Source organism: Engraulis encrasicolus, chromosome 17, assembly GCF_034702125.1.
Source record: "Engraulis encrasicolus isolate BLACKSEA-1 chromosome 17, IST_EnEncr_1.0, whole genome shotgun sequence".
NCBI lineage: Eukaryota > Metazoa > Chordata > Actinopteri > Clupeiformes > Engraulidae > Engraulis > Engraulis encrasicolus.
The window spans coordinates 50,666,440-50,680,113 of record NC_085873.1 but is presented as its reverse complement, the minus strand read 5'-3'; the positions used below and the strand labels follow the sequence as shown (position 1 = coordinate 50,680,113).

Sequence of the window (13,674 nt, the reverse complement as noted above, 5' to 3'; positions counted from 1 at the left end):
CACTCATTAAAGGGACACTGTGAGATTTTTGGTTGTTTATTCCAGAATTCATGCTACCCATTCAACAATGTTACCTTTTTCATGAATACTTATCACCACCATCAAATTCTACGTATTCATTATGACTGGAAAAAGGGGGATCTTCTCCATGATCCGCCATTTTGAATTTCCAGAAATAGCCATTTGAAGAGTTCAGATGCAAAACCGCCTTTTCAGAAAATAATCTTAATTCATTTGTATTTAATACAAAGCGATCATCTTTACGGGTCTGGCTCGCTAGGCTAGAGCTACGCAATGCTGTTTGAAGCAGCAAAAAAAAAAGGTTGTCTGCTGAAAATGATGGCTTGAATGAAATCAGTGCGCTGTCTCAGTATATCCACTGACAATCCATCCACTGACTGAAGAGTGAAGACGGGCTGTTCTAGGCCTACCTTCATTACATAACCATATTACCAAGGAAGGAAAATGCAGCAGGCAGGCATTAGGCCTATCCCTCCCTGCCTAGACATATGACTAGACCTACCTCCTGCAACACCTGTACCTGTCCAACAACTTCTTCAAGGTGAGTGTGAAAGTGCAAATTCTCTCTCTCTCTCTCTCTCTCTCTTTTGGGCGGGGTGGGGGATCTCTCTCTCTCTCTCTCTCTCTCTCTCTCTCTCTCTCTCTCTCTCTCTCTCTCTCTCTCTCTCTCTCTCTCTCTCTCTCTCTCATCTATGGACACACCTCCCGCAAAACCCGTGACACTAGGGGGAAAAAACCTGACATCGCCATTTTAGTAAACGACTATGCAGACTCCAGGTGAGTGCGACGGAACGGATTGAAAAGATTTTGATATGTGCAAACTTGAGTAATTAATTGAAATCGTGCAGTTATAGCCTTGGCTACACCAACCGTCAACCTATTCAAGTGGTCATTTTGACTCTCAATGCAATTGAACTATTCGTTACCTGTGGTGCAGGTAGGCCGCTGCGTCACGTCACCACTACTTGATAGCCTACCTGTTTTCTTGACGGCTGGCTGTAGGGTTAGGCTAGCCTCAGCTAAATAGACACAACAATGCATTTGATTTTGGGTAACCTGCGAAAGCAAGGTTGATGATGTTGATTGTGTGGCCACGCATTTATTTATTTATTTATTTGTTTGGTTGTGACAGATTGAGTAGCTGTTTCAATTCCGTCCAGTAGGCTATTTAATGAAGAACAGGAATTGCGTGACCAGATTCCATGTTGGCGGGTAGGTGACAGCAGAGACGGAGCTATTAGAATTAAAAGAATCTTTGGTGACAGTCCAAAAAGATAGGCCTAGCCTACTTTTCCTTTTCCCCTGTGAATTGGAATGTCACTATTATTATTAGCCTAGGCTATTAGGCTATTCTTCCTCTTGTTTTTGTTGTTTGTTGTTGTTGTTGTTGTTGTTGTTCGACTATTATCAATAGCCTAGGCCTATAGGCAGGCCTACTTATATTCTTCAGTAGGCTACGACACATTCTATCTTCAACACTTCGTGTGCATGTTCCTGAGAAGCAACATCGACATTTTATACTGGAGCCTCTAGGACATAAAACATGAATGTGGAAGTGATTGTTGCAATGTGGACTTCTCTGATTGACCTCTTGCAGAGTAGGCTAACCTTTGTCAAGGTAGCGCAGCGCTGCAAAGTTACTTTTTTTTTTACTCGAGTAGGCTGCACGCACCCACTCGAAAACGAAACCTAAAGGGCATAGCTGTATAATTCTTTGGGTAAATGGTGCCCTCTGCTGGAAAAATCAGTTGACCTGCATTTGAAAAAGTTTAGGCTGCTGCTAGATTGAATCACATTCACATGTTATAATAACATCACTAAGATTGCCATTTATAATTTCAAAATCTCAATGTAGGTCAGATATATTGTTGATGTTACGGTATGACTGCCACAATGCCGTATGTAATGCACTTTTGAATTCTATAACCCCCTTGAGATGGAGTCCATGTTCTTATCTTATGCCCCCCCCCCAAACAGGTTAACTAAAGCCCGCTCTATGGATAATGTGGCTAACTTCAGTGGGATCCAGTGAGTGTACCCGTTATATTTAATTACACTGAGCTGGCCCTTTAGTCCACTTAGTCAGAGAGAGTAGAGAGATATACACTTAACCCTTAGCGCAGAGCCTATGTTATAACCTTGCTGTCGCCAAAATTGTAATGGCTATGTCTTTATCTGTTACTTAAGGTTCTCTGCACTGTTATAGCGATGTTGTTATGATGTAGTTGAGTATTTTCAGCAAATAGTAAATAGGCCCGCCGGCGACCCCATCTGCATTAAGAGGGTACAGAATCTCTGACTTAGTGCCTGTATAGTTGTTTACTGGTATTGGTTACAGTCTCTGGAGCAATGTGGGGTTTGGTGCCTTACTCAAGGGCATATAATCATGGGTAGACTGTGGTAAGGTTGGTCTTAGGGATTAGTTGTTTATTATTATTATTATTATTATTATTTTATTATGCATGTATTATTGTTATCAGGGCTCTAAATTAACACCAGCCAACCGGCCAAATGCTGATGAAATTTCAGTTTGGCTTGTAGAAAATATCACTTTGACCCATTAGTGAGTGTGTGTTGGCTAGTAAGATAAACATCTATTACAGGCCATTTTGGCTGGTGATGTAAAAAGTTAATTTAGAGCCCTGTATGTTATTTTTAATTAATTTATTAAAGTATATATGTACAGTATGTATTGACTTAAATACGTACTTACTTATTTATTTTATTTTTTCCAGAAACATGGACAACTGGAAAGAGGGCCGTACCTCTGATGCATTCCAGCGTCAGGGGATCCGTTTGAGCCCAGCACATCTCTGTGGACCAGACCCAGATCCAGATCCCCCTCCGGATCCGGCTCCAGTTTTTCCTTTCAGATGTTAATCTCACAGGTGAGGAACTCAGATGGCTGAAGTTGGTGCAAAACCGGGACCATGTTCATTCCATACACACTCTTCAAAGGGAGTGCAAGGGAGTCCAGATGTTCAAGGTTTGAAAAATGCTTGTAACGAGTTTGCACATCTGGCTGTTCAGAATTGATCATGTTTAAGGATTCACAGCGAAAGATATTGACATATTTTGGTCACCTTTTCATTTGGACAGCCGTGGCCTAATGGTCAAAGAAATGGCTTTGGATCAAAGGGTTGCTTGTTCGATTCCCACCCTTCCACTCCCTACCTCACTCCATGATATTTTGAGTAGTCTGCAAAAATAAGGCTCCCCCTTTTAAAGACCTATTTTTAGAAGAAAAAAAAAAACCCTGTCTTTATAATCGGCCAATACAGCAAGTATAAGTCACTGGCTATGTTTACATGACGCTTTTAATTCTGAATTGTGAAGTGTTTACATGACGTTTTCATAACGAAATTAAGCTTTATTCAGATTTAAAGTGAGTTAATTCTGAATTAAATGTCTTATTGAAACGTAGCCACGTTGCATAAAACCGGCAGCTAAGTGTAAAGTAATGTAATGTAATTCAAAGTAATGTAATTTAAAGTAATGTAATGTTAATGTAATGTTCTGACTGTGTCTGTGCTGTCATGTTTTGTCCACAGGGAAGCAGCTCCCTCACACATCATTCAAGCAGTGTGTGGGACGCCACCTCCGTTGATGATGAAGCCATTGCAGTATCTCCTCATTCAGGAGGCAGCTACGTTTGCACTTTAACACCTCCGTATTGGATAACTACTTAGTATCCCTATTGGAGGATGCAACTACCTAATAAGCCTTATGCCTCCATGTTGGATGACTGGTAGGCAAATAATATCATTTCAAATATATTTGTCTGAACCAAACAAACTACACGTCGCAATAATCGATGCCAGGTGATGATGCGATATTGGCCCAAAGTTCGGGGGTGATGCTAAACGCCTTCCAATTTTGCCGCCTAGACTTTGTCTCTTCTAAGAGAAAGCGTACTGCAACGTACATAATATAAGTGCTGCAGCTACATCTTGTCTTGTTTTTTAAGACGAAGTTACTGCTGCTAAGCTATAAATGCACAGAAATTGCGTCAATGAATGCACCTGCACTTAACAGCGGATGTTTGCACTCAGCTGCATATGCTGAAAAAAAGCGCCTTTGTCTGTGTACACACACAGCGCATGAGTGGGCCCTGTTCTTTGCGTGTACCTAAAGCAGCACAGTTAATAAGGAAATGATCCATTACTGTCAATAATTAAAACAACTGAATGTGAATTAGCCAACCATATCAGAATGGTATCATGACATAATAAAATAGACATATAATCCTGGGATACACATATGCGGATATTTCTATGAACAGTTTTTTTTTTTTTTTTAAACTGTTTTACTGTTTACATGACATGAGAGTAAAAACAAATCTCAATTGTCCACACAAATCAGCGTGGAGTATGGAATCACGCATGATGGAATTGACTCAATAAGGCAAAAACTTAAAAAAAAAAAAAAATTCTAGCGTTTGCCTTGTTTACATTTCAGGTCCGCTTTCAGTTTTTGTCTGAATTAGGGAGCTAAAATGTTATTGCATAAATAACAGGCCCCAACAGATCAAAAGAAAGTGATAACAAATACATCCACACTCTGTCCAAACCCAGTTCTGTGCCCCCCCTCTCTCCCTGGGCACAGGACAACTAACCCCTCTGTCGCCCCTATTGGCTTCCCTGGGGACAGTCATACAAATAATTTGAGTACATTGGACTACAACTGCTTGTGCACATGCAAAGAACAGGGCTCTTTTGACTTCTGATAGTCACACAAATGCACAAATGCACAAATGCACTCATACATTTCTAGAAAGATGTATGTTACTCTACAGCTATGTAATTATTATGTAATATGTAGCTAATGGGTTTGGTCTGTCCAGCAACCTCATACTGTTGTCTGTCGACGCCAACAACACAATTCCTGGCCAAATACTTTATGTGGGCCCTGGTGCTTGTGCGTAACTGACGAGCTGACACCTCATCTTCCGTTTTTCTGTTTGTTTGTTTGTCTGCGCAAAATACCCCTGAACCCTGTTCTATCTCGACTGTTATATGTCTGTCTCTGGATAACAGAGGCTGTTAAAGTTATACTGTCCCATTTTTGCAAATAAGCTTATTTTACACCTCCCCTTGAGTTAAGTAATAGGGTTTTACCTTTCTCCTATACTTTCAACCAGAGCAGGAATTTCGTGCCCACCCACTTTGGGCTTGTGCCCTTGATTGAAAAAAATATCTGCAATAAGGCCACAGTGGCCTTGATGCCCTCTCTGACGCCTAATGGGTTAAAATGCAATAAAATGCATTAAATTGCATCTAAGAAACACACATTTTCTTGGGGGAGGACCCCCAAACCCCCCGGCCAAAAACATGTCCTCCTTTTTGCTGGCATGAACATGGTTACACTACCCCTCACACAGTCTTGTATTTTGCACTTCATTTGCTCTGAATTAACACCAGCCAAAAATGTATGGCCTTGGTGCCCTGGCTTTTGGCCTTCATGCCCTTAAAAAATTGACAACTCAAAAGGCCAAGTGGTCTGCTTTCAACCGTTCTCTGAGTATGGTAGTGCAAATTTTACCTCCAAGCTAGCAGTTAACATTGAGTCCTGTGAGACCAGTTAGCCGCCGGCTAACTGTTCAAAGTATAGGAGAAGGGTACAACTATTACTTAACTCAAGGGGAGGTGTGAAATAAGCTTATTTCCAAAAATGGGACAGTATCACTTTAAATGTAATGTCCTGCTTCTAATCACGCACAAACCCCAGGGCCCTGTGTACGCCTCAGTTCATTCTGACGCGTCCTCGTAAATGCCAAAGTCGTTTAGTTCATGTTTACAAAGGGCACTCAGACCCGTACACGTAAACAAAAAACAAAAAAAATCTGTGCTGAGAACAATAAACGTAATCAGCTCAGAGTCGGGAAAGCTAAGCCTCGAAGAGTGCGTCCTTAGTGGTGGAATACTGTGAAGCCTACATCCCTCTATACTCCCCTGCTGCCACGCTCACCTGAAGAAAATCAGACTAATTGATCAGTAATTCATAGTAGTGATTTAAAATTATCTAATCAGTGTAAAGCCAGTTGGGTATATTCCATTAATCAAATCATCACTGTTCAAATTTGTCTGGAGTCCCCTGCAGTACCTCAGCAATGCAGACAAGCAATGCAGACACAGCTTGCTTATATAAATCATAAATTATATCTTAACTCATATACATGAAACAAGTTGTTACAGCAGTTGTTTCAGCATCTTTACAAAAGCAAATGCAGCCCAGAAAAGTGAATTTAGTGAAATCAGCTGTGGAAGACAGACATGATAACCAATTACAACGAGCTGTGGTAATGCACAGGTGTGGTCACTAGAGGGCAGGACTCTCTCTCTTTGATGCTGGCTTTCCCCCACAATGGTTCTCATAACTATACTGCATGTATGGGAACCACTCTGCATGGTTCTGTCATCAATGGATTGTATGTTTCTCTAATAAAAAATATTGGAGCCAAAATAAACAATTGTTTGTGTTTTCCTCAACCATTGGTCAGTTGTGGTGTGTGTGTGTATGTGGCTGGCTGGCTTCATGATGCAATACTCATGAACGGCGTGACGTTTTCCATGTTCGTTACTCCCATTTGTATTTGTGGGGGAAAACAGCCCATGCAAGTCAATTGGTGATGTTGTCGTTTAATAAACGAAAGATACGGACCTGAAGACTAGCGTTGTGTTGCCGGCTGTTCAAATAATATAGCCAAAAAGCGGTGGCTGAAGCATGGACTGTGTTCATTTAGGCTAGCAGATGTAGCATGTAAGACATTGTAAGTTGATGAGACATTCGGTTTGTTTTCACCCATAAAGGGGCGTAACGCACATTAAGGGGCAAAGTACCCGGATGGCCGTTCATGCCTATAGCCCACTATGTGCCTACATGCTGTAAGCCATAGCAGTGCTATTTCACACGGCACCAGCTCCCCTTTAAACTCAACCGGGTCAAAGACTTCCAACATGACACTGTCTGTCAGTGCTAACAGATGCTTTTGCTTACTGTAACTGTGAAAAACATGACATTTCAAAGCATTTTTTTGAAAAGTGAATGCATGAAAGCCAAGCCAAAAAAATAATAATAATAAAAAAAACTCTTTTTACAGTAAGCAAAAGTATCCGTTGCACTGAAGGACATGTTGGACGTCTTTGAACCAACCGCTGTGATACTGTAGTGTAAAACAAGTCACTCCTTTACATCAAATGACATGACATTCCTCTTTATAGCTGACTTTGATTAAACCAAAACTCAAAGACACTCAAAGCTGGCCTTAGCTGTGGCTCAAACGGCTTAGGCACCACACAGTTACACATGGGAGACCTGAGGTTCAAATCCTGGTACAAGGTAATTTCCCAACCTGTCCCTGACCCATCTCTCTCGTTCACTTGTTTCCTGATTTTTATTTATTTATTTATTTATTTATTTATTTATTTATTTATTTATTTAGCAGCTTTCCATATGTATTTCTGGAAATTCAAAATGGTTGACGTGGAGAAGATCCCCCTTTTCATATAACACTGTAAATAAAGAGAATTGAAGAGTTCAGATGCAACCCCCCCTAAGTGCCCTTTCAGAAAATACACACACGCACGCACGCACGTGCACACACACACACACACACACACACACACACACACACACACACACACACACACACACACACACACACAGTAAGCCTTAGTCCAAAGTCTTTACTGAGCTTCGTGATTAAGTGAATTTTGCTGTACATTTCTATTAAAATGATAATATTTTCTGAGCAGCTTGTGTCTGTCTATGCTTGGACTCAGTAGCCTAGTTAGTAGGCCTAACCATCAGCACAGAAGAGGAACATTGTTATAAATGGGAGAGAGGGGTGGAGGGATGCACCGATAATATCGGCACCCGATACTGCTCATTATACTTGCCGGTACCAGGAACGATACTGCTATTACACAAAACAATGCAAAATCTTGTCACATTCTGTGGACTTCAAAGCAGCATGGAAAAAAGTGCCACCTCACACATTCACTAACATTTAAATCTACATGGAAATGGACAATAAATATATCACAGGAGGAAAAAACAAGGCCATGCATGTATTTTCATTGTATTTTGGTGGTAAAAGGTATTGGTACTCGGTATCGGCAAGTACACACATTAATGTACTCGTACTTGTATTGGTTTTCAAAAAAGTGGAATCGGTGCATCCCTAGAGAGGTGAAGTGTGTGTGTGTGTGTGTGTGTGTGTGTGTGTGTGTGTGTGTGTGTGTGTGTGTGTGTGTGTGTGTGTGTGTGTGTGTGGAGAGACGAGTGTTAATAGAACAGCTAAATGTTGAACAAATAAATAACTGCAGGTTGGTTTAAAAGTACGGTACATTAAAGTACATGATATCACATGAGCCTTGGCAACTTGCATTCCTTGGCATATGACCAGAGGTGTGTGTGTGTGTGTGTGAGAGAGAGAGAGTGAATAGGCCCTAACAGGTTTTTTTTTAACCACCATTCTGTCCCACACTCATTAAAGGGAACTGTGTGAGATTTTTAGTTGTTTATTTCCAGAATTCATGCTACCCATTCAATAATGTTACCTTTTTCATGAATACTTATCACCACCATCAAATTCTACGTATTGATTATGACTGGAAAAAGGGGGATCTTCTCCATGATCCGCCATTTTGAATTTCCAGAAATAGTCATTTTAGATGCAAAAATGACTGTACTTGGGCCATAGGCCTACTAGAAAATATTCATTTATTACTTAGTAAACTTTCATGAAAAGATCAAATTTGGCAATAGGCAACGCATTTTCAATGAGCAGCATAGTTGCAGTACCTTTTTGACCATTTCCTGTACAGTGTCCCTTTAACTCATTGAGTGCCAGCCATTTTCAAATTCAGACCGGGGGGTTGCCAGGCTATTTTCAACGTTTGAGTGTTTTTTCAAGAGCTTCTTTGTCCATGTGAACAACAAACATACCAGATCAACGTGTTAGGCCCCACCCACCATAAAAAAACACAACCGACTAGATATCAAGTTCTTGGCACTGTGCCATACATTCTGAAAAGACTTGTTTTCAAGTCCATGGCACTCAAAGAGCTACACATTTATTAAAACAAAGTAACATGATTGCCAAGAGAAAGAGCTACGCCATGCTGTTTGAAGTAGCAAAAAAAAGGTTGTCTGCTGAAAATGATGACTTGAATGAAATCAGTGCGCTGTCTCAGTATATCCACTCACAATCCATCCACTGACTGAAGAGTGAAGACGGGCTGTTCTAGGCCTTCCTTCATTACATAACCATATTACCCAGGAAGGAAAATGCAGCAGGCAGGCATTAGGCCTATCCCCCCCTGCCTAGACATATGACTAGACCTACCTCCTACAACATCTGTAAACTTTGTCAAGGTGAGTCTGAAAGTGGAAATTCTCTCTCTCTCTCTCTCTCTCTCTTTTGGGCGGGGTGGGGATGGGCTCATCTCTCTCTCTCTCTCTCTCACTCTCTCTCTCTCTCTCTCTCTCTCTCTCTCTCTCTCTCGTCTATGGACACACCTCCCGCAAAACCCGTGACACTAGGGCGAAAAAACCTGACATCGCCATTTTAGTAAACGACTATGCAGACTCCAGGTGAGTGCGACGGAAGAACGGATTGAAATGTTTTTGATATGTGCAAACTTGAGTAATTACTTGAAATCGTGCAGTTATAGCCTTGGCTACAGCAACCGTCAACCTATTCAAGTGGTCATTTTGACTCTCAATGCAATTGAACTATTCGTTACCTGTGGTGCAGGTAGACCGCTGCGTCACGTCACCACTACTTGATAACCTACCTGTTTTCTTGACGGCTGGCTGTAAGGCTAGGCTAGCCCCGGCTAAATAGACACAACAATGCATTTGATTTTGGGTAACCTGCGAAAGCAAGGTTGATGATGTTGATTGTGTGGCCACACGCATGTATTCATTTATTTATTTGTTTGGTTATGGCAGATTGAGTAGCTGTTTCAATTCCGCCCAGCATTTCATGAAGAACAGGAATTGCGAGACCAGATTCCATGTTGGCGGGTAGGTGACCGCAGGGACGGCCTATTATTAGAATTAAAAGAATCTTTGGTGACAGTCCAAAAAGATAGGCCTAGCCTTCTCCTTTTCCCATGTTAATTGGAATGTCATTATTAATATTAGCTTAGGATTCTTCTTCCTCTTGTATTTGTTGTTGTTGTTGTTGTTGTTATTGTTGTTGTTCGACTATTCAATAGCTGCCTAGGCCTATGCAGGCCTACTTATATTCTTCAGTAAGATACGACACATTCTATTTTCAACACTTCATGCGAGAGGCAACATCGACATTTTATACTGGAGCCTCTATGATTTTAGGCCATAAAACATGAATGCGGAAGTGATTGTTGCAATGTGGAGTTCTCTGATTGGCCACTTGCAGAGTAGGCTAACCCTTTTCAAGGTAGCGCAGCGCTGCAAGAAGTTACTTTTTTTTTTTACTCGAGTAGGCTGCACGCACCCACTCGAAAACGAAACCTAAAGGGCATTGCTGTATATTTTTTTGGGTAAATGGTGCCCTCTGCTGGAAAAATCAGTTGACCTGCATTTGAAAAAGTTTAGGCTGCTGCCAGAGTGAATCACATTCACATGTTATAATAACATCACTAAGATTGCCATTTATAATTTCAAAATCTCAATGTAGGTCAGAGATATTGTTGATGTTATGGTATGACTGCCACAATGCCGTATGCAATGCACTTTTGATTTCTATAACCCCCTTGAGATGAAGTCCATGTTCTTATCTTATGCCCCCCCCCCACCCTCACAGGTTAACTAAAGCCCGCTCCATGGATAATGTGGCTAACTTCAGTGGGATCCAGTGAGTGTACCCGTTATATTTAATTACACTGAACTGACCCTTTAGTCCACTTAGTCAGAGAGAGTAGAGAGATAGCCTATACACTTAACCCTTAGCGCAGAGCCTATGTTATAACCTTGCTGTCGACAAAATTGTAATGGCTATGTCTTTATCTGTTACTTAAGGTTCTCTGCACTGTTATAGCGATGTTGTTATGATGTAGTTGAGTATTTTCAGCAAATAGTAAACAGGCCCGCCGGCGACCCCATCTGCATTAAGAGGGTACAGAATCTCTGACTTAGTGCCTGTAGCGTATTATAGTTGTTTACTGGTATTGGTCACAGTCTCTGGAGCAATGTGGGGTTTGGTGCCTTGCTCAAGGGCATATTAATCATGGGTAGACTGTGGTAAGGTTGGTCTTAGGGATTAGTTGTTTATTATTATTATTATTATTATTATTATTATTATTATTTTATTATGCATGTATTATTGTTATCAGGGCTCTAAATTAACACCAGCCAACCGGCCACTGAGTGTGTGTTGGCTAGTAAGATAAACATCTATTACAGGCCATTTTGGCTGGTGATGTAAAAAGTTAATTTAGAGCCCTGTATGTTATTTTTAATTAATGTATTAAAGTATATATGTACAGTATGTATTGACTTAAAAATTATTGACTTTAAAATAATTATTTTTTTTCCAGAAACATGGACAACTGGAAAGAGGGCCGTACCTCTGATGCGTTCCAGCGCCAGAGGATCCATTTGAGCCCAGCACATCTCTGTGGACCAGACCCAGATCCAGATCCCCCTCCGGATCCGGATCCGTTTTTTCCTTTCAGATGTTAAACTCACAGGTGAGAAACTCAGATGGCTGAAGTTGGTGCAAAACCGGGACCATGTTAATTCCATACACACTCTTCAAAGAGAGTGCAAAGGAGTCCAGATGTTCAAGGTTGGAAAAATGCGAGTTTGCACATCTGTCTGTTCAGAATTGACCGTGTTTAAGCATTCACAGCGAAAGATATTGATATATTTTGGTCACTTGTTCATTTGGACAGCCGCGGCCTGATGGTCAAGGAGATGGCTTTAGGTCAAAGGGTTGCTTGTTCGATTCCCACCCTTCCACTCCCTACCTCACTCCATGATATTTTGAGTAGTCTGCAAAAATAAGGCTCCCCCTTTTAAAGACCTATTTAAAAAAGAAAAAGAAAAACACTGTCTTATAATCGGCCAATACAGCAAGTAGGCCTATACCTGTAAGTCATTGGCTATGTTAACATGACGCTTTTAATTCTGAATTGTGAAGTGTTTACATGATGTTTTCAAAGCGAAATCAATCTTTATTCAGATTTAAAGTGAGTTCATTCTGAATTAAATGTCTTATTGAAACGTAGCAACTTTGCATAAAACCGTCAGCTAAGTGTAATGTAATGCAATGTAATTCAAAGTAATGTAATGTAAAGTAATGTAATGTTCTGACTGTGTCTGTGCTGTCATGTTTTGTCCACAGGGAAGCAGCTCCCACACATCATTCAGACTGTGTGTGGGACGCCCCGTCCGTTGATGATGAAGCCATTGCAGTATCTCCACATTCAGGAGGCAGCTATGTTTGCACTTTAACACCTCCGTATTGGATAAATACTTAATATCCCTATTGGAGGATGCAACTACCTAATAAGCCTTATGCCTCCATGTTGGATGACTGGTAGGCAAATAATATCATTTCAAATATATTTGTCTGAACCAAACAAACTACACGTCGCAATAATCGATGCCAGGTGATGATGCGACATTGGCCCAAAGTTCGAGGGTGATACTCAACGCCCTCCAATTTTGCCGCCTAGACTTTGTCTCTCCTAAGAGAAAGCGTACTGCAACGTACATAATATAAGTACTGCAGCTACATCTTGTCTTGTTTTTTAAGACAAAGTTACTGCTGCTAAGCTATAAATGAAGAGTTCAGATGCAAAACCCCCTAAGTGCCTTTTCAGAAAATAATCTTAATTCATTTTTATTTAATACAAAAAGCTATCAAAAATGCCTATTTTTAATTGTATTTATGTAATATAACTATTTATATGTATTATCAAGTACATGAATGTAAACCAAACCAACAACGGGGTTCTCTAAAAATACAGAAGTGCAGGTCTTCAGAAATGGAGTTAGGGGGTTTTGCATCTGAACTCTTCAAATGCACAGAAATTGCGTCAATGAATGCACCTGCACTTAACAGCGGATGTTTGCACTCAGCTGCATATGCTGAAAAAAAGCGCCTTCGTCTGAGTACATACAGTGCACACACACAGCGCATGAGTGGGCCCTGTTCTTTGCGTGTACCTAAAGCAGCACAGTTAATTAGGAAATGATCCATTACTGTCAATAATTAAAACAACTGAATGTGAATTAGCCAACCATATCAGAATGGTATCATGACAAATAGACATATAATCCTGGGATACATATGCAGATATTTCTATGAACAGGTTTTTAAAAAAATCAGTTTTACTTTAAAATCCTGTTAACATGACATGAGAGTAAAAGCAATTCTCAATTGTCCACACAAATCGGCGTGAAGTATGGAATCACGCATGATGGAATTGACTCAATAAGGCAAAAAACTTTTTTTAAATCATTTTTCTAGCGTTTGCCTTGTTTACATTTCAGGTCCGCTTTTAAGCTTTAGTAACATCTCAGTTTTTGTCTGAATTAGGGAGCTAAAATGTTACTGCATAAATAAAAGGCCCCAAAGTGTTTACATACATCCACACTCTGTCTAAACCCAGTTCTGGGCCCCCCCTCTCTCCCTGGGCACAGGACAACTAACCC

General features: G+C 40.7%; 2 long non-coding RNA genes across 3 annotated transcripts; both read left to right on the top strand.

Moving 5' to 3' along the window:
- Positions 1 to 1,188: 1,188 nt before the first annotated feature.
- LOC134467546 (uncharacterized) lies at positions 1,189 to 12,771 on the top strand. Of its 2 annotated transcripts, none has more exons than XR_010038621.1 (4): positions 1,189 to 1,233; positions 1,999 to 2,049; positions 2,757 to 2,909; positions 12,359 to 12,771. It is a non-coding gene; the product is annotated as an uncharacterized LOC134467546 (long non-coding RNA). The 2 variants fall into 2 exon arrangements; XR_010038620.1 differs by lacking the exon at positions 12,359 to 12,771 and adding an exon at positions 3,573 to 4,306.
- On the top strand, positions 9,976 to 11,751 carry LOC134467544 (uncharacterized). Its single transcript, XR_010038619.1, has 3 exons — positions 9,976 to 10,053; positions 10,817 to 10,867; positions 11,550 to 11,751. It is a non-coding gene; the product is annotated as an uncharacterized LOC134467544 (long non-coding RNA).
- Positions 12,772 to 13,674: the final 903 nt, after the last annotated feature.